This window comes from Centroberyx affinis, unplaced genomic scaffold (assembly GCF_046629955.1).
Source record: "Centroberyx affinis isolate AG114_WGS23_722 - 3 ecotype Tasmania unplaced genomic scaffold, CSIRO-AGI_Caff_v1 ptg000452l_1, whole genome shotgun sequence".
NCBI classification, from domain to species: Eukaryota; Metazoa; Chordata; class Actinopteri; order Beryciformes; family Berycidae; genus Centroberyx; species Centroberyx affinis.
Window position 1 is genome coordinate 130,649 of NW_027279113.1, and position 22,831 is coordinate 153,479.

A 22,831-nucleotide genomic window follows, 5' to 3' on the forward strand; every position below is an offset into this window, starting at 1 on the left:
CATCCGGATGTTAGTCCGGCGTAATCCAAGTCTCCGGACACCCTAAGATCCCAAGTTGACTTGAGAAGACGTCACCCTTTTTTAGCCGAAATCTTCACTGTAGCCGCTGAGCTCAAAGCCGCGTTCACGTTAGCGCGCACCTCGTCTGAAGTTGGTGCACGAGCTCAAAGGCACGTACATGCGCCGCTAGACGAGATCAACGAGAACTCGCGATCTCTCCATACCTCTGTGTTTACACTGCTACCCAGAAGCTAGCGTCACACACAACAGAGACAGCTCTGCTGAAGTTGCAGCAACAAGTGCCTCTGTCGGACCTAACGTTACATTTTCGGTCTTTGATCTGTCATCTAACTGTTGTAGCTTCTTTCAATAGCGCCGATATATAAAATGACATATCTTTCTGTTTCTGTTGTCAGACGACTGCGCAACTGTGATCAAGGGTCACAAAATGCTAACTGGCTAACCAAGGCTAACGCAAATTTCTGTACTGTTATTTCAGGCCAGTTTAGACCAAAGATTTGCGACGAGACGAGTTGAAACTTGCAACTACTTGCAATGCGCCGGATCTGCAACGTTCTGAAACCTGCCAGTTTACACCAAAGCATCGCATGTACGCGCCTTTGAGCTTGTGCACCCATTTCAGACGAGGTGCGCGCTAATATGAACTACAGTGAAGATTTCGGCTAAAAAAGGTGTAAATGATGTCTTTTCAAGTCAACTTGGAATCTCAGGGCTTCCGGAGACTTGGATTACGTTGGACGAGCTGTATGGAGCCATTTTATGGGGGTTTTTTCGGTTGTTTTTTTACGTTTTAAGACAAGTCCCCAGCAACTTCGGTTGTTTAGGAGAATGCTGCAACACTGTTTTGCTGTGAAGCTCCAGGACTGTTTTGTGGACTAAGAAACTTCACCCGACTTTCCATCGGCATGGGGGTGAGTAGATAATGATTGAATTTTCATTTTTGGATGAACTATTCCTTTAATGGGAGCAGGTGGGCTTAAAGGGAACATCAGTGAATTTATGGTTAAAAGACAGAATATTTTATTATATGCACATGACATTAAAAAAACAACTATATGAAATAAATCTATATATGGTGCACTAACATAACATGCAAAGTATAAATTGATCATGCAGAGAAGTAATTAGCTATACTCATTTACATCCACCCCAGACAGTGTGATATTTTGCTAGTGTCCCCTTTAAGCCCACCAGGTAAAAATGTTAATTAAAAAATCAATAAAGATAAACATACACATTTATTGTCTATTTAACAGTATAATAAAATAAACTGCATACAAAAATGTAAACTATACATTCTTATCATGCTTTATATCATTGCAATGAACCATACTATGCAGCTACTGTATTGATGCAGCATGTGGTCTGTTTGCTAGCATGCTAAAACTCATATTTTGATTTCAAAAGAAACAATATTTCTAATTCAAGTAATATTCTAACATGTGTCTTATTCAAAACACTAATCACTTAAATTTTGATAACAAATGAGTACTTACCAAAAACAGGAGTAGAAATATGCAAAAAAAATGTTATCTTCTGAGGGTACCAAAATCACCAAAGTTTTTTTGCAACTTCTTCTGGGATCAGATCAAAGCACACATGTGCTTTGATAACTCAATATCGACAAATCTGATTGGCTTACAATAAAAAGTGTCATTTATGTAACAAGTAGCTTCATTGGAAGAAACATCACACAGCAAAAGATGATGATGTAGTTTTTTTTGTATTTGACTCAGAAGTTGCAAGTGGGCTTATATGGTATGTGGGCTTAATAGGGACGTTTACCCTAATACTGGAAAACACAGCCAAGAACACAGGTATAACAATCTAGACTGCTTAGAGTGGTATTTTAAACAAACCTGCAAATCTTCCTCAGTGTCACCAGAAGGGTTCAGCATGTGTCCCAAAACCCAGAGCTGGTTAGGGGTGAGTCCACCTTCAGACCGTAAGGTATGATTGTCCCAGCTTTCTGTAAAGGTGTGAAGGGCATCTGTCAGGCGTGGAAGGAACACAAGTCATCTTGTAGTACAAGTGAGTTACACTGGCCCAGAAATCACGCCACAGATGCTCAACTCTAAAGCAGTGAAGTAACAGCAGTCATAACTGGTCATTTAACAGGCACGTGCACAGATAGACACCAGGTGGTGCTCAAGCACTTGCCCTTTTGGCCTCTGACTAGATAAGTGCCCTTTTTGCAAGACATTTTTTTTTCTATTTCTTTTTCTAATTTTATATTTTAGTTTTTAAATTTGGCCCATGGCATCAATTCTCAATTAAAAGCATGTTGTAATGCCTGACAATTGCATTTGAGTTCTAATTAAAACAATAGTGTTTGCCCTAAGCCTTGGCATTGTTTGTCACTGTTGTGAAATTAAACCACTATTAAAACATCTCAATACAGCCAGCCTAACTTAGGCAATAGCCCACCATTAAGCTTAACAACAAGCAAGCTAGTCTGGCGTAAAATAGCGTCGTCAATGAAAATGAGTGAACTCCGGTAGGCTAGTTCCTGTGTCAGGCAACTGAAACAAATAAATATGCATTACGTGGTTAATAGTCTATGCAATCATATTTGGATATTAGAAACGTTAGCCGACCTGTCACCCGTCACAAGAAAATGTGCAAATATATGATTCGTCCACTGTACATGCTCATACTGATTAGCAAAAGCTTTAAGATATAGCTTAGTAAATTATCGATTCTTACTCCTGTGACACAAAATTTACTGGTAGTTCTAGGCAAGCCAACTTATTGTCATTTCAATACAATAGTCCAGGGCCTTTACAAGCTCAGATTTTAAAGTTTAAGTGTTAATCTAATTTTATTGAAATCTTATTATAGGCCCACAATTTATTTTAACTACACAAAGTGGTTTGGCGATTCTAAATCAGACATGAACCTACTTTAGCTGAATATTAGTATTTTGTACTAACCTTATATAAGTTAGGTCTACATTACAACACTTGCAGTAATCTATATCATGTATTTACCTTAAATATTATTAAAACATTGCCAAATGACAAATAGCCCATTAAAATTTGTCTGCAGAAAAAGTAGCTATGTGGTAGGGTACTTGAAGTTGGGCCAATGACAGTTACAGTCTGGTGAGGCTTACTGTTATAATGCATCGACTCTGTCACCAAGCAGTCTTACCCAAATAAATATCATATCGTGTTGGTCTATTTTTGGGAGATTAACCCTTAATTATCATGCACAACATTGATTTTGCTCATTTACCAATTGCAGCATAATGCCAAAAAAGGACAGGCTAAGAAAACAGAAAGAAAAGGAGCTACAGCAGGCAGCCCAGGGCAGCAGCTCTCTTCTGTCCTGGATCAGGCCATCTAGCAGTAAGGAGGATGAAGGAGATGTATTGCCACCTGATACAGAACCCATCACAGATGAAGAAAAAAGGTCAGAGTCCAGAGCAGAGTCATGTTGAAAGAGGCATGTAGAAATAGTGAACGCTAAAGACCATTGTCTCTGTGTGAATTGATACAGTAATTTTGTAGAAATCTGTTGAGTATTAAACATCTGCATGAGTGTATGGGTATTGAAATAAATAAATATGTAAGTAAGTAAAAGATGTGCGAGTGTATGTAACTTTATTTTTTATAAATAATTATGAGAGGGGTGCCCTTTTTTTTTCGCTTGGGCACCTGCCCCCTACAATGTCTGTGCACGGCCCTGTCATTTAAATAGGCTGACTTTTTTTTTATAATCCATTAACAAAAAAAATCTTTTTTCATTTACTATTAAAATGCTATAAATGATTATTGTAACCTTTGATTATGTACGCTTTTGCTGGCTATGAAGCTCCCTCTTCCAGTGCCTTTAACACTCAACATGGTTTCAGCTATTGCAACATTTTCCACACCTTCATCACCCCTGACCCTTGAAAGTGTGGGGGAAAAAAGTCTCCACCTGTCAAATGTTTGACTTTTTTTTGTTGTTGTGAGTTGTGGGTTTTACAGTTAGGTCTTATGCTGTGTTGTAGGGTGTATGATGTGAACATTTTTTACTTTTTGACTTGACTGGGACCCCAACCCTTCAGTCAAACTGTCACAAGATAATCTCTGATGTCCTTCCAGAATTTCTCAGCATGTGGCCAGTTAACAAAAAGATGTCTTTTATTTCATTAATTTACAGTAGGTATTATGGCTCTGTCATGCCAAATGTGTCTACCAAATATGTTTGCCATTACTGTGCCTCTTATCTCAAAAACAACTGATTGGCGTTCTAAACCATTGACACCGGCATTCTACACTGCTGGAAGCTGACGTGTTGCTACAGCAACATAAAACACAAACCAAAAAAACAACAGACAAAAAAAAAAAATAGGCTAATAAACTGCCAGTCTATTAGTTGGTTCAACATAGTCATTGTCACTCCTCCTGACCCATAGACTTTCCCAGCAAGGCAATAACTTTCCCCGAATCAACTAGGGAGATTTCATGAGCAGAAAGGCAAGGATATTTCCCAACGATATTATCGATCGATATTATCCCTCATGATTTTATTCGTCATTGCCAGCATCTTAAGGAATTCACTGTTACCTCCGTCAGTAGAGCGGATGTCTATCAGTGATTGTTCATGATTTCAATCAAATTTACTGATACGTTGATGGACTCTTGGCCTTTGGTTGCAAAGTCTGACTTATTGAACAGTTCTTTAAAGAGTACAAGGAGGAATATAACTGTCTGCTGTAGTAACGCCTATGCCCTCCTCTGCATACTCTGACTTCTAGAATTATGTCATAAAGAGTGAACACTTTACATGCTGCTGTCGATCTGGAACTCCAACCTTGTATCATATCCTCACTCTAATTCCATTGATCTCCAATCAGGGTACTTTTTCCCTTTGTGTGTCGAGGAAACAAGCTTGTTGTTGACTGCCACCCATGAAGGTGTGCAATGAGTGGACAGTATCAAAGAAAGTTGATGCATCAGCTCATGTAAGGGGCTGTTGTGATTGGTCAATTGTTTTTTTATTATTTTTTTTTTTTTTAGAAAGGTAGAGGACATTTTTCATTTTCAGTCTTTATTGTGCATTTAAATGTTAATTAAAATAATTGAAAATAAAAGTTAAAAAAAAAAAAAAAAGTTTCTCCCCACTGTCATTTTAGAATGGGCCAGTGGTACAAGTGGGTTTGCCCAGGCCTGTTAGGCCCACCCACAGCACTGTGCCTGGATTCACATTCCAAATCACAAAAACAGCATTCCTTTTTAATATTGGGATAATATTTAGAGATCACCTTGAGATCTCTTTGACCTTAGTAACAAAGAAAAGGTGTGGAGTGGTTCAGGCTTTGTTCCAGTCAACTTCATATTGAGAAGCCCATTTACATAGCTGCTGGGGTAGACTTCCTGTTTAGCATTTCTCTGATAATCTTGTCATTAAATATATTATCTAAAAAGATGATATTACAAATAATTATGTCTTCATTAACTGTAGCTTGTCGAACTGTTACATGCCATAGCCTACATGACAGTTGGTGACATCACCTGCTCTTAACAATCCATCATTAGTGTGTTGCATGTGTTGGAAAACAGTTTATTGTATTTTATTTTTGGGCGGAAAAAGAAGAATGAGTTGAATAAATAATGGCAATCAAGAACACACCTGGGAAGCTACTCCAATAGCCTACAAAAAGTCCTAGGTTATGTTGCTGGTTCATAATGGGTTAGCTGTGTTAGCTCTATCCCATACTGTTAAGTTATGATTACACATGTTTAGAAATCCTATCTGCTGTTGCTGCTGTCGAGAACTATTGACCTAAAAATGAACTGTATTAACTATATCATACCACATGATGGCAACATGAATGCATTTTTAGAAGACCCCGATGGACTCGACGGTTTTGCACAATTGACAAGCCACATTAGAAAATGAAGTATATTTGGGCAATAAGTTGACGAAATAATACAATTATTTCCTGACATGCTTGTGTTTTACTTTCAAGAGCTTTGACAACACAGAAGAAAGCATTTCTGTTCATATATTGGACAGTTCTGTCAAATGTCTATATTAGGTGTGGTCAGTTGATTACAATGAAGTGACCGCTGCTGTATGTTGGGGCTGAGTTGTCACGGATGTTGGCGTAGTAGGAAGATGTTGACTCAACACTAACTCCACGCAAGTGCGACACCGCCCCACGGCGACGGAGGGTGGAGTTTAACTACCGCCTCTGAAAACGGATAGGGAGGGAGCCGAGAAAAAAAAAAACTAACTGGTGTTTTCCCTTGTTTAAAAAACCTGATTTGTAACGGAAGAAAAGGAAATATCTTCAACGTTTTTGGTTTTTAGAGTCGGAGAGGCTGTCGGCCCAAGTGGACCCACGCGCTCAGGTCAGACAAAATGTTTCTAGTTTTAACAGTTTCCACCGTTCTAGAACTCCATGACGTCAGCAGAGACTTGGTGTGGAAACCAGAAAACTAACTAAAACTAAACTAACATAGGCTACTAATGTATGAGCCATAACTACTATAGCCTATGCAGATAAACATACTGATATAGTATAAAAAACCTGTGCTGCCTTTTGAACATAAACCCCATATAGAAACTAACTTCTCTGCTGGTTTACGTAGCTACGTGCGTACTACTGTGTGCCTATATCTGCAATGTTATGTTAAATTATCCCTTAGTTCTGGGCGTCTATCATTTAGATATGGCAAGGGGAAGTGTATTTTTCCTTGAGACGTTGTGAAGTCTCCGTTAACGTTACGTAGGCCTATTGTAAAGAAATAGTTCACTTGAAACCGCTGCCACACTTCCCTAGTAACTTTAAAACTGTTCTGTTCTGAATTCTGAATTCTTTGCGGGTTGGCTAAAGCTAATCTCCATTCAAACATTGCCTGCCCAACTAGTCCCGTGTTTTTTTTCTGTGCTAAGGTCTCCAGTTACGATAACTTGAAAAAATTGCCGTGTACCGAGATTTTAATAAGCATATTTGGCTAATAGATACAGGCCGCTGCATGCTTGCATAACCGAAGTCTTTAACATTGGATTGTTTTATAGAGTTTGGCTTTATAACCCTCATTGTGTAGGCTACACAGACTGGTTGACCAATGACCTCATATAACTTTTCTGTTGTATTGCTTCAACAAACCAAAAGTGTTGTGTGTGTGTGTTGCGCAGCCTTCAGACAAGCAATAGAATATAGCCGCTGGGTATGCATTCTCACACCATTGGAATGCGGTGTGTGACAGGGAGAGGTGACTTGCTTGGGGACTTAAAGACAGTCCTAAGTTAAAGGACAGGGTTGCATTTGGATACCAAAAACCACAGTGCACTTGGTATGGAAGGATTCTGTGAGGCCTAGTCAGCAATTTTTACACAGTGCTGCGGGCACGTTACATGTTGGCACATGATATGCATTAGAATGGTACACATGTTGGTGAATTAAAAAAAAAAAAAAATCCCTTCTATCTCTGTACCTAGCTCTTACACATTTATCTCCAAGCACCTCTCTATCATTCATGATAATTCTAGGGAATATTTGTTCCATCTATTGTCTGGGTGCTGTGACCTCTGACCCATGACCTCCTCACTATTGGTTGCTTGTAATGTTGGTGATGAAGGAACTGAAGGTTACTGTACTGAATAATGATGGCAACTAAATGCCCAAATGAAGGTCTTCACTTCAACTTAAACATATCAAATAAGATATCGTAAATGACATAATTAAGCAAAGTATATCAAGTCCATAAGAAAACTACTACTTAGTGGAGGTAAACCAATAGCCCCACCCAGACTTACACTGACAGAAATGTCCCAAAAATCAAGTCTAAATTCAACTGGAAACGAGAGAGAGCTTTACGGCTGAAGAAAGAATCCAAAGAGATCCAACAGCATTTCACCTCATCATATCAGCCGCAGTCAAGACGCCGTCATTTCAGACAAAAGCAGGAAGCAATTGCATATCACTTACCTGAAACTAAGGCCTTATTCAGTATTGTGGCAAACAAGCATGGAGTGTAGGGCTATGTGTTTGTGCAGGCCTAGGTGTGTGCACTCAGTCACTCATGTCCACACATCTGTGTTTATTGCATAATAGGCTGAAGTAAGTGTTGAAATACACTGCTGCCTGTATCCTTCCAAACCCACCTGTCTGCAGGGTGTAGAGTAGCATAAGTCTCCATCATGGTTGTATGACCATTAGTTGATGCATTACAATTTCACCAAGTGCATTTCTTTGTTTTTGTCCTCAAACAGCATGAAATATGATCAACGTAAGCTGATAACGACGAACAAATTTGCCCAACATTAAGCAAAGCTTTCCATTTTTGGGTGGATGTGTATTTTCTGATGTAGCCACATTTCATGTTCAGCCTTGAAGTTTATTCACTTCGCTCTAGCTGATGGAAATACACATAGTTCACATTTTAATTTTTGTGACACTTTGCTATTTGCTTGACAGTTGCATGGAAAGGTGGCTGCTGTGGATTTCAATGAGTCAGCTTAACACTATGCTGCTTTCTGAGCAGCATTTGACGCATGTCATCTGCTGACTGCTAAAATAGTATATGGTATCTTCACAGCTTAGTGTAACTAACGTTTCTGGTTATAGGTGCAACGATTAATTGACTATTAAATTAATCGCCAACTATTTTGATAATCGATTAATCGGTTTGAGTAATTTCTTAAGAAAAATAAGTCAAAATTCTCTGATTCCAGCCTCTTAAATGTGAATATTTTCTGGTTTCTTTCCTCCTCTATGACAGTAAACTGAATATCTTTGGGTTGTGGACAAAACAAGACATTTGAGGATGTCATCTTGGGCTTTGGGAAACACCGATCGACATTTTTCACCATTTTCTGACATTTTATAGACAAAAACAAACAGCAAAAGCAGAGAGAACAACCAATAATGCGCTACACACAGAATCATACCACGCAAGCACAAGCCAGCAATCCACATAAATACCACATAAAGTGCTAGGCACATACAGTGTGAGTAGTGCTTGTGTCGTTGGAGGGGGGGTTTGGATGTGCGCAGTCCTTTTGATGGACCAGGTTGACTGCTTTAGGAAAGAAGCTGTTGAAGTGATGAGTAGTCAAGAAATTTAAATGACTCTACTGTGCAGACAGCTGTGTTGTTAATTATCAGGGGTTCCATTGGTGGGGCTTTTTTCTTGAAGTTGTTGTTAACCTGTTTTCAAGAGTATTTGAACAGTAACGTAACACTTTTTAGTTATGGGAGATGTGTAAATCTGCCCAACACTCAAAGTTAACATGAGTGCAGTGCAAAGACTTGCATATTGCCCCTGTTCATCATTGGATTCCAGTGGACACACTGCTCTCACTGCCAGTAAGGACACATAATTAATCCATAATCTACAACAGGCTGTGATATATTGAAGTTAAATACAATTTAAATAATTCAATAAAGTTCACCACCCACCCACTCTCATGTGGCTGTTATGCAATTCAAATGATAAGGCTGGTGTTTTTTTTTTATTAAGATTTATTTTTGGCATTTTTATGAGAGATATAGTGAGAGAGAGACAGGAAGGTATGGGAGAGAGAGCGAGGGGAGGACATGCAGCAAAGGACCACGGGTCGGATTTGAACCCCGGTCGCTGCGGGGAGGCCTGAGCCAAATGGTACGCGCCCTACTCGGTGAGCCACCAGGGCCCTAGGCTGGTGTTTTTTTAATGCATTACTTACCATCAACAAATCCTATGAAAAATAACAGCTTTTAGCCGTCAACCCGGAAGTCATTGGCTCCAATTGGAAACTAAAAACCTTTAAATACAGCTCACAAAGACGTAGTTTCAATTTTAAAAATCGCTCTGTGACGGGTTTTTAGTCGTTTTTTTAATACAATGGAGTTCTATGGCTGCTGGGACATGGCTTCGTTGGGCACTGGCTACATGGACGAGACTTGTTGGCAAAACAAAATCATTGCTGATTTTGTTATTTTCACAGGATTTGTTGACGGTACGCAATGCATTAAAAAACACTGGTAGAATAAAATGTTTGTAGCATTTCCAGGCCATTGACCCACTCTGGCTATAAGACAGGGCTTCTAACAAATAACTAGAGATGCACCGATTGATCGGCCGGTGACCGGAATCGGCCGGTTTTCAGCTGATCGGCCATGACCGGTGACCGGCCGATCAGTCTCATATATCCGATTCTGTGCCGGTCAAATTTAAGACAACGGTAAAAACTCCGCTGTAATTAAGCAATATTACACGAGAGGGTGTGCGACCTTGGCGCAAGCGCCTCGGTCCTGACCGCATCACTGTCGTGCCAATAATGACGGTAAAGCACACCCTCGAGTGTAATATTGCGATTATACAACAGTTACCAACAAAATAAAAGATATAAACAAAATGTATTCATATTGTGGGGCAATTCGCTCTCAAAATAAAAAACTTTTTGCTAGTGTTATCTCCGTTTCCCTGGAAATACATGGGGTCTGACTAATAACTGGAAAACAATCAGTCACGTCAGTAGACTCCTATGTAATGGAACCTAGTTTACTACTCCAGCAAGTAGGCGGAGCCTTAGTAACGACCTAGCAACAGAGACGATTTCTAGTCCCTGTTGAGTCAGCCAGCCAACTTGAGCTAATGCTTTCTAGAGATCGCGGGATTTCCCAAACTGAATAAATACCACACATATAAACACAAAACTGCCTTGCTAGCTCAATCTTGTTGTAACTAAGATATCTGCTGAAAAAAATAATTTTTCCATGGACAGATTTAGCTACTATGTCTGCGAACTTCACATGTATTTTTAAGCTAGTAGCGCCGTGTCACCGACTCACCGGCACAGCTGATGGAGGATGCCAGAGCGTCTGGTAACATCAAGGCTGAACAGAGTTAGCGTAGCGTTATATTTAAATATATTGTATGATAATATGGCGGAGTAATATTTAGTGATGAGCACGGCTAGGTGTGCTGTCATGCTGATTTGATCACGTTCTAAATGTCTAGTTGACCAATCAGATTGCTTGGTTGGAACTACCTGTTGTATAATAGTCCATAATAGTAATAGTCCGTGTGTTGTTATATAGATCTGTTGCACCTGTTTTCTTTCGGGAAAGTATAAAGTGGGATATACTGCAATTCATTTTCATTTGGATTTTATTTGTTCAAAAAAGCTCTGTCCAGTAACCTGGAGCACTTTTTTATTTTGAGATTTGTTTGAGTGAGAGTGAGAGAAGGTCCTGTAACCTGGTGCAGTTTTGGAGAAAATGTAAGTTATTAATAGGCAATGTTTTATTATGAACATACAATTGAATTTTAATTTTCCATTAAAGAAACGTTACAAAAATGTTTGTGTGTGCTGTCAATTATAGTTCTTAGAAAGAAAATCGGAATCGGCCAAAATCGGAATCGGCAGGTCAGACTTTTAAAAAATCGGAAATCGGAATCGGCCAAGAAAATTGCAATCGGTGCATCTCTACAAATAACAGGTAGCTCACCTTAGTTGACCATAGTTATCAATAGTGAATGCAATATAGGCCTACTGTTGCATTTGAACTGTGCTGCAATTCTTTCATAGGATGCCCGAGAGTGATTCATGTTGTATTCCATCAGCACAGCCCAGGCCAACATGAGGCCGACTTTGGGAATATGAAAGCTTTTCACAGCCTCAATGTGATGACACAATGTTGTGTCAATGAGAAGAATGAACATTGTGTCTTAATGACAGGCAGTGATTGATGATTTATTAAAGTCTATTGTTTTTATTGTTTGATTATTTTATTATGTTCTGCCATTTTTATTGCTTCTCTTTATATTCTAGTTATGTGCGTATATCATATTTCCTTTTCCCTGCTGAATCATATTACTTTTGCTGCTGCAATTACCCAATTTCCCCATGGGAATGAATAGTTTCATCTTATATTAAATACACTGCTCTGGATCTATCCATGTGATTGGCTATTTGTTACAAACCCCGCCTCTTTCACGTGAACACGCTCATAGCTGGATTGGATTGGATTTTGGTGCTGTCTCATTGTGGTACAGTATAAAAAAACAACTTCCACAGACACTAAGCCTCCATTGGCTTCGGTAAAGTTTCTGTTGTATCCTTATTTCATTGTGCCCGAGTTGAGCGTTTTCATATCAGTGTGCACGTTTCATGACGCTCTGCTGCCTGTCAATCACCTGACACCCACCGGAAGAAACGGAAGTCTCTGCCAGGAAATAATCCCTCAAAAACATGCCGCCTTACAAACTTTATTGTCACATCCATGCCCTTATTTAGGCCGTCCTTGTAAGCCGAGACAGCAGTTCATTTCAAGCTAGGATTTACGCTGTAAAGTTTGTATTTTAAAAACGAGTGACAAACAAGTAGATATTAAAAAAAATCGAATTACATATGTCATATGTTTGCAAAATGTCTGCAGGAAATGTAAAGTAGACATATACAGTAATAAATGTGCTGTAACTTTAAATGACACCAGCATTTACTGTTAAATTAACCATATAATATGGTTTGATTTGCTGGTATACAGAGTCAGAACAATGCATCAAGACAAACATGAGCCAACATCAATTGTTGTTGATGCACTATATTAGGCTTGATTGTAGCTTATATTCATTTTGTCAGTGAATAACATAAGCATGCCAGAGACTTGCAGATATCTGATGCCACATTGTGCCATTGAAGGGCCTCACTGTGTGCCATTGTAGTGGATTGTGGGGAATGAAGGCTGCCTTTGTCCACTGAGTACCAGAAGCGACCTTTGACTTCATTATTAGTTGCTTGTAATGTTGCTGATCAAGGAATTGAAGCTTATTCTACTGTTGGCCTAATTGAAAGCCACTCTGGGTAATAGAGTCACAGAAATAACCACAATGTGAATGTGCAATGTAGGTGCTGATTCTCATAGCTCTCAGTTTGCTTCGACTGGTAGAGCTGACAGTTAAATAGCTGAATTGCACAAAGACTTCTCAACATGCATGAACATAATAGTGCTTATGAAGAATTCATGACCTGATTTTGTGCAATATTCGATATGATCTGGGCTAATTGGTGGACTTGGGCTTATATATTTGAGTGATATCGTCACAAACCTCAAGGGAACAGGAAGCATAGCGAAAGCAATGTCAACAGGAAGTGCACCACCAACATCTCACAACTTTGAACCGTGGTCATGAAAAGTGTCTGGCCATTTTCAATTTTACTCTCTTTTGCAGCTCTCATTTTAGGGCTGAACGATTTTTAAAAAATATCTAATTGCGATTAATTTGACTGATATTGCAATTGTGATATGATTTGCGATATTAGAGGGAATGATCATTTTTACATCATTATTCTCATTTTCATTGAAAAACGCATTAAAATGATTATGGTGTGATTTTTGCGGGGATCTGTACCAAACAAAGATGTTTTCTTAAGTCTGTAGAATATGATGTGTAGGCCAGGACATCTCTGCAGCACGACAATATTTCATTTAAAATGCTATTTTGACACATTTTGCCTTTAACAAATATTGCACCTCCTGCGATTTGAAAATTGTAGTAGGCCATATTGCGATTTCCATAAAATTTGGATTAATTGTTCAGCCCTATCTCATTTGGCAGGCAGTTTGTGTGTTTATGGACAGTTTTTTTTGTCTTGGTAGATAATCACATTGAGCTCAACAATGTTTTATGTTTTTTGTTCCCAGACAAATGGACCTGGAGGCTCTATTCTGTCATATTGTCTGTCAGTACACCCAGTGTTTCCCCTTCCCACAATGCCTTGGAGGGGCGGCCCACCCCGCCAACGCCACTTACCGCCCCTCCTGAATAGGGCTGAACGATATTGACAAAAAAATCAAATTGCGATTATTTGACAGAATATGTCAATTGCGACTGGGCAACTATAAAAAAAGTGATTTAGTCGAGGGTCACAAAATGCTGACAGTACAGAAATTAGCGTCAGCCAGTTAGCGTTTTGTGAGCCTCAATCACAGTTACTTGCGCAGTCATCTAACAACAGAAACAGAAAGATATGTCAGTGACCACACCTGTATTGTGTTATACATTATGTTGAAACACAAATCAGTCATCAAAGACAGAGTTATGGGCGACAGAAAGTTGGCTTTTTAACATTGCTGCCAATGGTGAGAACCGAGCTTTACCCTGCGGAAGTACGGCAGCCATGTTTGTGAATGTGTGTGATCTACGCATTGTCTGATTATAAGCCGATATTCTGCATCTGTGTGTACTAGCTACGTTTTCTCCTCAGTGTAAACGCATCTGGCCATGGAAGCTGACCTTCAAAATAAAAGCCCCCCATTAGGGCTGGGCGATATGGTTGAAATCAATATCATGATAATCATAAGGATTTTTCTCGATATCAATATATATCACGATATGGTTCATGTATGCAAAATCACGTTAAATAATCAAATGAATGTTCATCTCATTGAACCGAATGGTAATGTTAGGTGTGATGTCAAACAAAACAGAAATATTCAAATAATATTCCTACCATATCTCATTTTATGAGAGTTTTTAAGTAAAATTTGCTTGTCATCATCAATTTAGACAGCAGAAATGTGTGTCACGATATCAAAATATCTTCATATCATCAGGATATGATTCCACTGAAAGATGATAAACGATAATATTGAATTATCGCCCAGCCCTACCCCCCATACACTTTGCTTACTCACAGCTTGTTGCTTTGATAACACAGGTGATTTTAGGCAGGTATTATTGTACATGATGAAGAGGTGTAAACATTGACCAGTACAGCTTTTCCTTACAAGAATGGCTATAAAGTATGGCTTAGACTTTCCCCATACCCTCAAGGAGCAACAAAAGCAGGGTTTGATTGGTTTATCAAGGGGTGAGAATGTTTTCGCTTTGCTACCCTCTGGATTTGGCAAAAGTGTTTGGGTTATATATCCAACTAATGAGCAAGGTGAGCTGGATTTGCATTTTTAGGCCAGCGGCAGCATGGGCTCTATGGACTGCTCGGTCGGTCTGTGGCTCCGTTCACCACTTTTGGTCATGTGGGTGAAAGTGTGCCATAGGGAGTTAGATTGCAGACTCGAAATTGGGAGACCCATGTTCGATTCCTGGCAGTAACACTTCCACAAAATTCAGTATCGCAGGGCTGTTAGACTCTTAGTTCTGTTTATTTAAAAAAAAATGGATGTATTGATGTAGGCCTTGTAACTAAAAAAGTAACTTTGTTGCAGTTATATCCATGTTCGCATTCATATTTGGGAGATGTGTTTTATAATTACCCAATGCATAGATGTCAGATAATAGATAATAGATAATATAATACTTCCATGGTCAGACCATATGGGAGGCGTAGCTTGGGTAGTATTCCATAGGTCTGATTTGTCGGGCAAACTCCAAAATGACCGTGTTACCACTCCCACTAACAAAAAATCTAGGGGAAACACTGGAACCTCAAGCAATGAGTGCTAAATCCAGGAATTTCAGGAGTTTTTAAAGCTTTTTCGTTCACGGTTAGGACCCCCTAGGATGCTTTTATAACATGCCATACCATCATCAAAGGAAATTCTTGCTCATGGTTTCACTGGTTTAGGTTGTTGGTTTCACCATCAGTCGCATATTGTTTTGTATGGTTTAGAGCCGTTTTCAGGTCATGGCAAAGCCAATGCTGATAACAGATAGCTGTCGGTTAGGGATGGGACAATATATCGAAATTCAGTATAATACAAAAAAGTGACAGTATGTATCGTAGGGTAGGGCTGGGCGATATGATTGAAATCAATATCATGATAATCATAAGGATTTTTCTCGATATCAGTATATATCACGATATGGTTCATGTATGCAAAATCACATTAAATAATCAAATTAATGCTCATCTCATTGAACCGAATGGTGATGTTAGGTGTGATGTCAAACAAAACAGAAATATTCAAATAATATTCCTACCATACCTCATTTTATGAGAGTTTTTAAGTAAAATTTGCTTGTCATCATTAATTTAGACAGTAGAAATGTCTGTCACGATATCAAAATATCTTCATATCATCACGATATGATTCCACTGAAAGACGATAAATGATAATATTGAATTATCGCCCAGCCCTATCGTAGGGCAGAAACATTTACCACAATATTAGCTTCATTTTATCTGCTATAGTAATCACAAGTGAGATGGATTGCCCATCACAAACTCTCCATCCAAATTATATTGTTTGCACTTTGTAATGACATTTTTACATTATTGTACCTTGTTGTCAATATTGAACTTTTATTTATTACATTGTATCGTGCTTGTATGGAATGTGAACCCCATATCGCGTATCGTATCGTGAGATAAGCACATCATCCGTCCCTCCTGTGTGGTACTGTGTAACATGGGTTTTCCTGTAAATATTATATTTAGGGTGGGATTCCTTCCATGCTAACATATATATTTACTCTTTAAGGAAAGCCAAATTTAAGCTCAAAGGCTTAACCTGAATATGTGCAAGTGCTGAAAAATAAATTTAAGGAAGCTTTCTAGTTTCATACTTAGGCTAAATTCACACTCAGATAGGCCAGAGATACTTTAAACCTTGTGACAGTAACAACTCAACCAGCTTCAGAGAGTGAAAATTAGCAGGTCAGAGCCAAACATTAAATCACACTTACTGCAACAGGCATGTATGATATCACTTCAAGGCATACCACAGTAAGAAATTTGTACCACATGTCTTTTTTTTAACTGGATATCATCTTAATTTCAACTTTAGCTAAAATATTTGACCTGGCACAAGTGGCTTATTTACCCAAAGAAACCAACATTTGGATTGAAAGGCTTTTTTTTTTTAATCAAAAAGGGTGTTAACTTGCAGTGTCAGAGGAGTGAAATTTGCGCATGTACCATCACATCTTAATAAAACATTTCCTGAACCTTTCTAAGATTGTATTTTTATCATTATCATCTGGGGGTGTAAGTCATAGTGTAGCTTGTAATGAATAAGTCAGTCAGCTGGACTTCTGAAGTTAGTAATGGGAAGTTTAATTCCTGTGTCACTTTGAAGGCCTCAACATTTTATTGTTAACAAGATTGCTGATCCACCAGCACGGAATGATAGCCAAACAGATCCGGGCTATAGAGAAGAAATAGCCACTATTGGATCTGTGTCAGCACATTATGTGTTATGGCCCACCCTCGCTCCAGTTTAGGAGATCTGCTTTTCATTCCAGTGTGCAGGAGAGGCCGCTCAGCTGTAGTGTTTTCAACCAGCCATATTTGGTCAAGACAACGTGCTGCTATTCCTCCGGCACAAGAAATCATTTGTTTTAGACTTAGTCGGATTCCCGGGGCGATGTGAAACGCCTGGGGAGTTCAGTCAGACCGATATCACTGAGATAATAACAACTCTCCGGAGATGATAGCAGCTATTTAAACTATGTCACAACAGTTGTTGAACTTTAAAGCCCAAGTTGAGTGGGAAGCTTGTATTTTTTTTTTTACCCGAGACGTTGGTGACGTGTTAGTGATGACTTGGTGATGTGGAATCAGGATGCATTTCACAAGAAGTCAGTGATTTTTGACTTTTGGCACAGTGCTGCTATTGCTTTAGCAGTACCAGAGCCACTGAATGGAAACGCCTATGTACTTATGTTGGCTGAGGTTTACACATAGTCTCTTAGCCAAGGTGTATACTTCAAATTTCTCCTGCAGTGTCTGGTAGGGGGAACAGGAGGGGGGGCATTTAGTACACAGCAACAGATATGTGTAGCATTTCAGGCTAGCTGGGTTATTGCTTACTGTAGGAACTGTGCCAGGGGTGGACCCTCTAACCTGCCAAATTGAGTTCTGCCATGGAAGTTGAAATACTGATGCTGATGAAGATATTTTTCAGCCTCTTCTCAACTTACAGCAGCCTACTATTAATGCAAGCACAGAGAGTATGCTCTATGACAACTAAATTAGTTTTAAACGGATTTGAATACACAGTATTTTTTAACTTATGTGGAACTGACAGTTTCACGTAAAATTTGGTTAAAGTTTGGTATGTTACTGGAGCGGTAAGGAGCCAATACCCAGCTCAGACTTTAGTATTTGGCATTGTATTTGGAATTGAAAGAAAAAACAAAACACCTTCATTGAAAATGGTATTTATTGCAATAAAAAAAAATCTTGGTAAATGTGTTGAAAAATAAAACATTGGCATCAAAAAATAAAAACTAGCTGAATGTAACACACCTGATCGTTTTTTTTTGGCCATGCACTTAACAATCTTTTTTTTTTTTCATTCAAAGTATTTTTTTCAATGACTGTTTTCTTGTCACTCTTTTGGCGATGAGGGGAGGGGTTTTCAGTGGAGGGGCCATCGTAGCTTTGCCCATGTTCATGACATTTTTCAGAAGGTGACCATCGAGACCACAGCTATTGTCTGGACTATAGGTTTCGCCAGCCAAGCAAAGACGCCAACGGATCGCATCGGCATTACAGCTCATGTCTGCATCCACAGCAAATCTAATATCCTCCTCTTATTCCTCTGACCCACAGTCAGCACTCTCATGGGATTTCTCTGAGGCGGTTCCTTAGTATGCTTTGTCTGAAAAGAGTGTTTTCTGACGAGTATTCATGTTTGTTTCCAATCAGCTCCTGAACGTGGTAAAAAACAATAATATCTTTGATAATTTTCAGTCTGGCTTTGTACTGAAACAGCTCTCCTCAGGGTCACAAATGACATTTTAATGTGTTGTGACGGTGCGGAGTGCTCTCTTTTGTTATGACTTGACCTTAGTGCAACGTTCGACATAGTTGATCACACTATCTTTCTTGATAGGGTTAATCGGTTGGTTGTGATCTCTGGAGCTGCCCTTGATTGGTTCGCATCATATCTGGCTGATAGAGTATTCTCTGTAACCATCTGTGTTTATAGCCGCTTTTCCACCGCATGGTACCGGCTCAACTCGACTTAACTCTTTTGGTCGCCTTCTTGCCTTTTTTGGTTTTCCATTGGGCAAGTACCAGGTAGGGCTGGGCAATATATCGATATTATATCGATATCTTGATATGAGACTAGATATCGTCTTAGATTTTGGATATCGTAATATGGCATAAGTGTTGTCTTTTCCTGGTTTTAAAGGCTGCATTACAATAAAGTGATGTAATTTACAACTTATCAGACTGTTCTAAAACAGGGAAGGAAACCCTGTCTTTGCATTTTATTTTGATCACAGTCTTGTTTTAATAAAAGTGCTTGTGACATCTCACATGTGGCTTTGACTTACAACTGAACATTTAGCCTACTTCGTAGAAAATACCGAGATATATATCGTGTATTGCCATTCAGCCTAAAAATACAGAGATATGATTTTTGGTCCATATCGCCCAGCCCTAGTACCAGGTACCAGGTATCAAAATAGTTGGCGATTAATTTAATAGTTGACAACTAATCAATTAATCGTTGTAGCTCTACTACTACTAAATGGCAACCCGCAAAACCACGCCGTGGTCAAATGAGGAGGTGCAGACGTTCCTCTGTTTGGTTGCCGACGAAAGGATTCCAGCAAGAGCTGGATGGGGCGACGCGTAACGAGCTTTGATGTAGGATTTCCCAAACTCTCCTGTTTTTTTCAGCAGTCTTTTGTCTTGCTGCCTTCAGCCTCTTCTGAAATAAAATCTGTCTCCTTGCTGTGACTACAGCCACATACCGAGAATCAAGAACACCCTTCGATATCCTCCATTGTTGCTCCATTGAAAACCAAGTGGTCCTACCAAAAGTGAGTCGAGTCGAGGCGAGTTGAGCCGGTACCATGCGGTGGAAAAGCGGCTATAGTCTCATCACCCGCACCACAGAGATGCGGAGTTCCTCATGGTTCTATTCTCGGACCCATCCTGTTTTCGTTGTACATGCTTCCCCTGGGCCATTCGTCATTTTGTCACTGTTATGCTGACAATACACAGCTATACATATCATTCAAGCTCAACATATCATTCCAAATTTTATCTGCTATTGCAAGTTGGATGGCACAAAATTTCCTCCAGAAATCCTTGTTATTGGCACAGACCATATAGCAAGCAAGATTCAGCAGTTAATCAGTCCTAGGGTTGCAAAATTCCGGGAATTTTCAAAGTTGGAAACTTTCCATGGGAATTAACGGGAATTTATGGGAATTAACGGGAATTTATGGGAATAAACGGGAATAAACCAGGAATTTACTAAATTGAAGGTATGCTCTTAATAGGGAACTTAAATATAGTTGGGGAAAATATATTTTAGCATAATCCTGACTAAAACAACCAGATATCATGCAAGTACAGTTGAATATCTATGCTATTCCTCAATCACATGCACACATAGCACACTGCTTACTGCAGGGCTGTTGAGACCACGCCCCCTACATGCACTGTGCATTCCTGTGCATTTTTGTTAATTTTTGAATGGGTTGGGTCGGGGGGATGAGTAATATTTAACTCAACATTCATGTTTTTGTTCTTCAATGAAAGAATTGATTGTTCAATAAAATATTTAACACTTGATAAAGTTCTACTTACAAATAAATCTGTTTTAATTGTATTATTTTGGATGGATGTCTGCTTATAACAAAACAAATATTTATGCTTGCTATGATACCTTTCCATTAAATTACCCTCAATTCCCAGTTAATTCCCATAAATTCCCATTAATTCCCATAAATTCCCATAATTCCCATGGAAAGTTTCCAATTTGGAATATTTCCAAAATTCCCCAGCTTAACTTCCCATGGAAATTTACTGGAAACTTTCCGGAAATTTACCGGAAATTTTCCACCCCTTTGCAACCCTAATCAGTCCCCTAGCCAAAATTACATCCCTGTTTAAAAATCTAGGAATTATTTTTGACCTTTTTTAAATGAATTTTGTGCAACATATTAAGAAGTTAGCTCAGTCTTGCTACTTCCAATTGAGAAACATTGCCAAAATGAAATCAGCTGTGTCTTTCGGAGTCATTCATGCTTCTATCTATCACATCATGACTATTGTAATGCGTCGTCCACCTGCCTCAGCCAGTCAGCGATGTCCCGGCTTCAGGTGGTGCCGGATGCTGCTGCCAGGCTTTTGACAAACACTAGCCGTAGGTCCCGCATCAGCCCAATACTGGCCTCTCTTCATTGGCTTCCAGTCAAGTATGCAATTGATTTCAAAATCCCTCTCATCACATACTGTACAAGGCTTTGCATGCAGGCTCCAGCCAACATTACTGAGTTGTCGAGTCCTCACAGCACTCCTCGGGTCTTCTGAGTAGTAGTAGTAGTTGGCTATTCTAAGGTCCAACCGAAAAACTAAAGGTCTGCCTTTGCAGTTTTGGCACCGACACTCTGGAATAGCCTCCCCGCAAATGTTGCCTTGTTTTAAGAAATTATTAAAGGCCCACCCTTTCTGTCAAGATTTTTCTTATTTTCATGCTCTATCTGTTCACTGAGTATTTATTTATTTGGTTGTCACTGTGAACTCCATTGAATGTCTATAATGTATCCTGTGTGTCCATATTTGCTTCTTAATGTGAAGCACTTTATGACTGTAATGTCTTGAAAGGTGCTATACAAATAAAGTTTACTTACTACTTGCTACACTGCATGCATACTTTACATTACTACCAACCATTTTCCAAAGCATACCATACAGTACATACCATTCGGGACTTCCAAGTCGTAAAGATTTCCTACATGGTAGTTAGCAGAAGAGGTTGTAATGTGAGTAACTACTGATGGTGTCGGATATCAATACAATTTAGAGTTAGCTTCAATGATGTTTTTTTTTCTTGGGAGTATTGTCGTTTGATGATGTCACTGACTACTTCTGTGATGATGATGTCGATGATGCTGTTGACGATGACATGGTTCAGTCTTGTAAGGACTGTTGTTGATGTATATGATTTTTTGTAAGCCGTATGGGCATGAACGGACACTTGCGCCAATTCTCCTGGATTTGGAATGAACTTTGGTGCAGTGGTGTAAGTCACCTTTGTCACTCTATCTTAATGTTTCTATGTGATAGTATATGTTTTATGTTGTGATATGTGTTTTATACTTGCTGCAGCACAAATCGCCCATCTGGGAGAATAAAATTGACTTGACTTGTATGCATTGAGGGTCTAAGGCTGGTGGTGCCAGGCAGGAGAGGCTAAGAATAGGTAGGCAGTTGTGTCTTGCTAAAATCTGCTTTGTGTGTCTTGCTCTTCCTGATGTTTGTCCTATATCATTCTGTTCTACTGTTGATTGTTGACCAGTTAGATCTAGTTAGGCTCAGTCTCTGTCCTTTGAGACATGCTTGTGATAAAGGGCTATATAAATAAACAAACTTGAATGGAGATGACTATGTGAAATAATATTTATTACTAAACTAAAGCACACTCAATAATCAGGTAATGATCAATGAATATTGTATATATATACAAGAGGTAGATCTATGGTAGCAAGGCTCTCTTCACCAGTTTCAATATGAAACGGGTTCTCTAGTTGGCTTGTATCGATGAGTCCGTCTTTGGAGCACACGTGTCGCGACCACGTAAAGTGCATGAAGTCCCATTTGGACAAGGTTACATATGGTTTTGTTGTGATCTAGTGGGTGTGTATGTGTGGGTCTGTACTGTCTAGAGTTACGGTGGGAACTAGCTCATTACATGTGCATAAAACATTAATTTTGGCCCCCAGATCTACACAATATAGTTGAATGTTGAAACACGGACACACTAAAGTCAGCACCAATTCCTGAGCATTTTGGTATCAAACATGACTACCTGCCCTGTGGAATGGTGAAGAAATATCATAATATGAATAACTATTGTATTAAACATGACAGTTACATAACAAGAGATATACATTAGAGTAGAACTGAACAATTAATTGGGAAAAAAAAATCTAAATCGCAATATCAAATT

At 39.1% G+C, this 22,831-nt stretch overlaps 1 protein-coding gene across 1 annotated transcript in view; it reads left to right on the top strand.

Moving 5' to 3' along the window:
• Nucleotides 1-6,229: 6,229 nt before the first annotated feature.
• tln1 (talin 1) overlaps nt 6,230-22,831 on the top strand; it is a 111,398-nt gene continuing 94,796 nt past the window's right edge. Inside the window, exon 1 of the mRNA XM_071517048.1 lies at nt 6,230-6,368. The gene's annotated coding sequence lies outside the window, so the exon portion shown is untranslated. The remainder of the gene's footprint in view (nt 6,369-22,831) is intronic.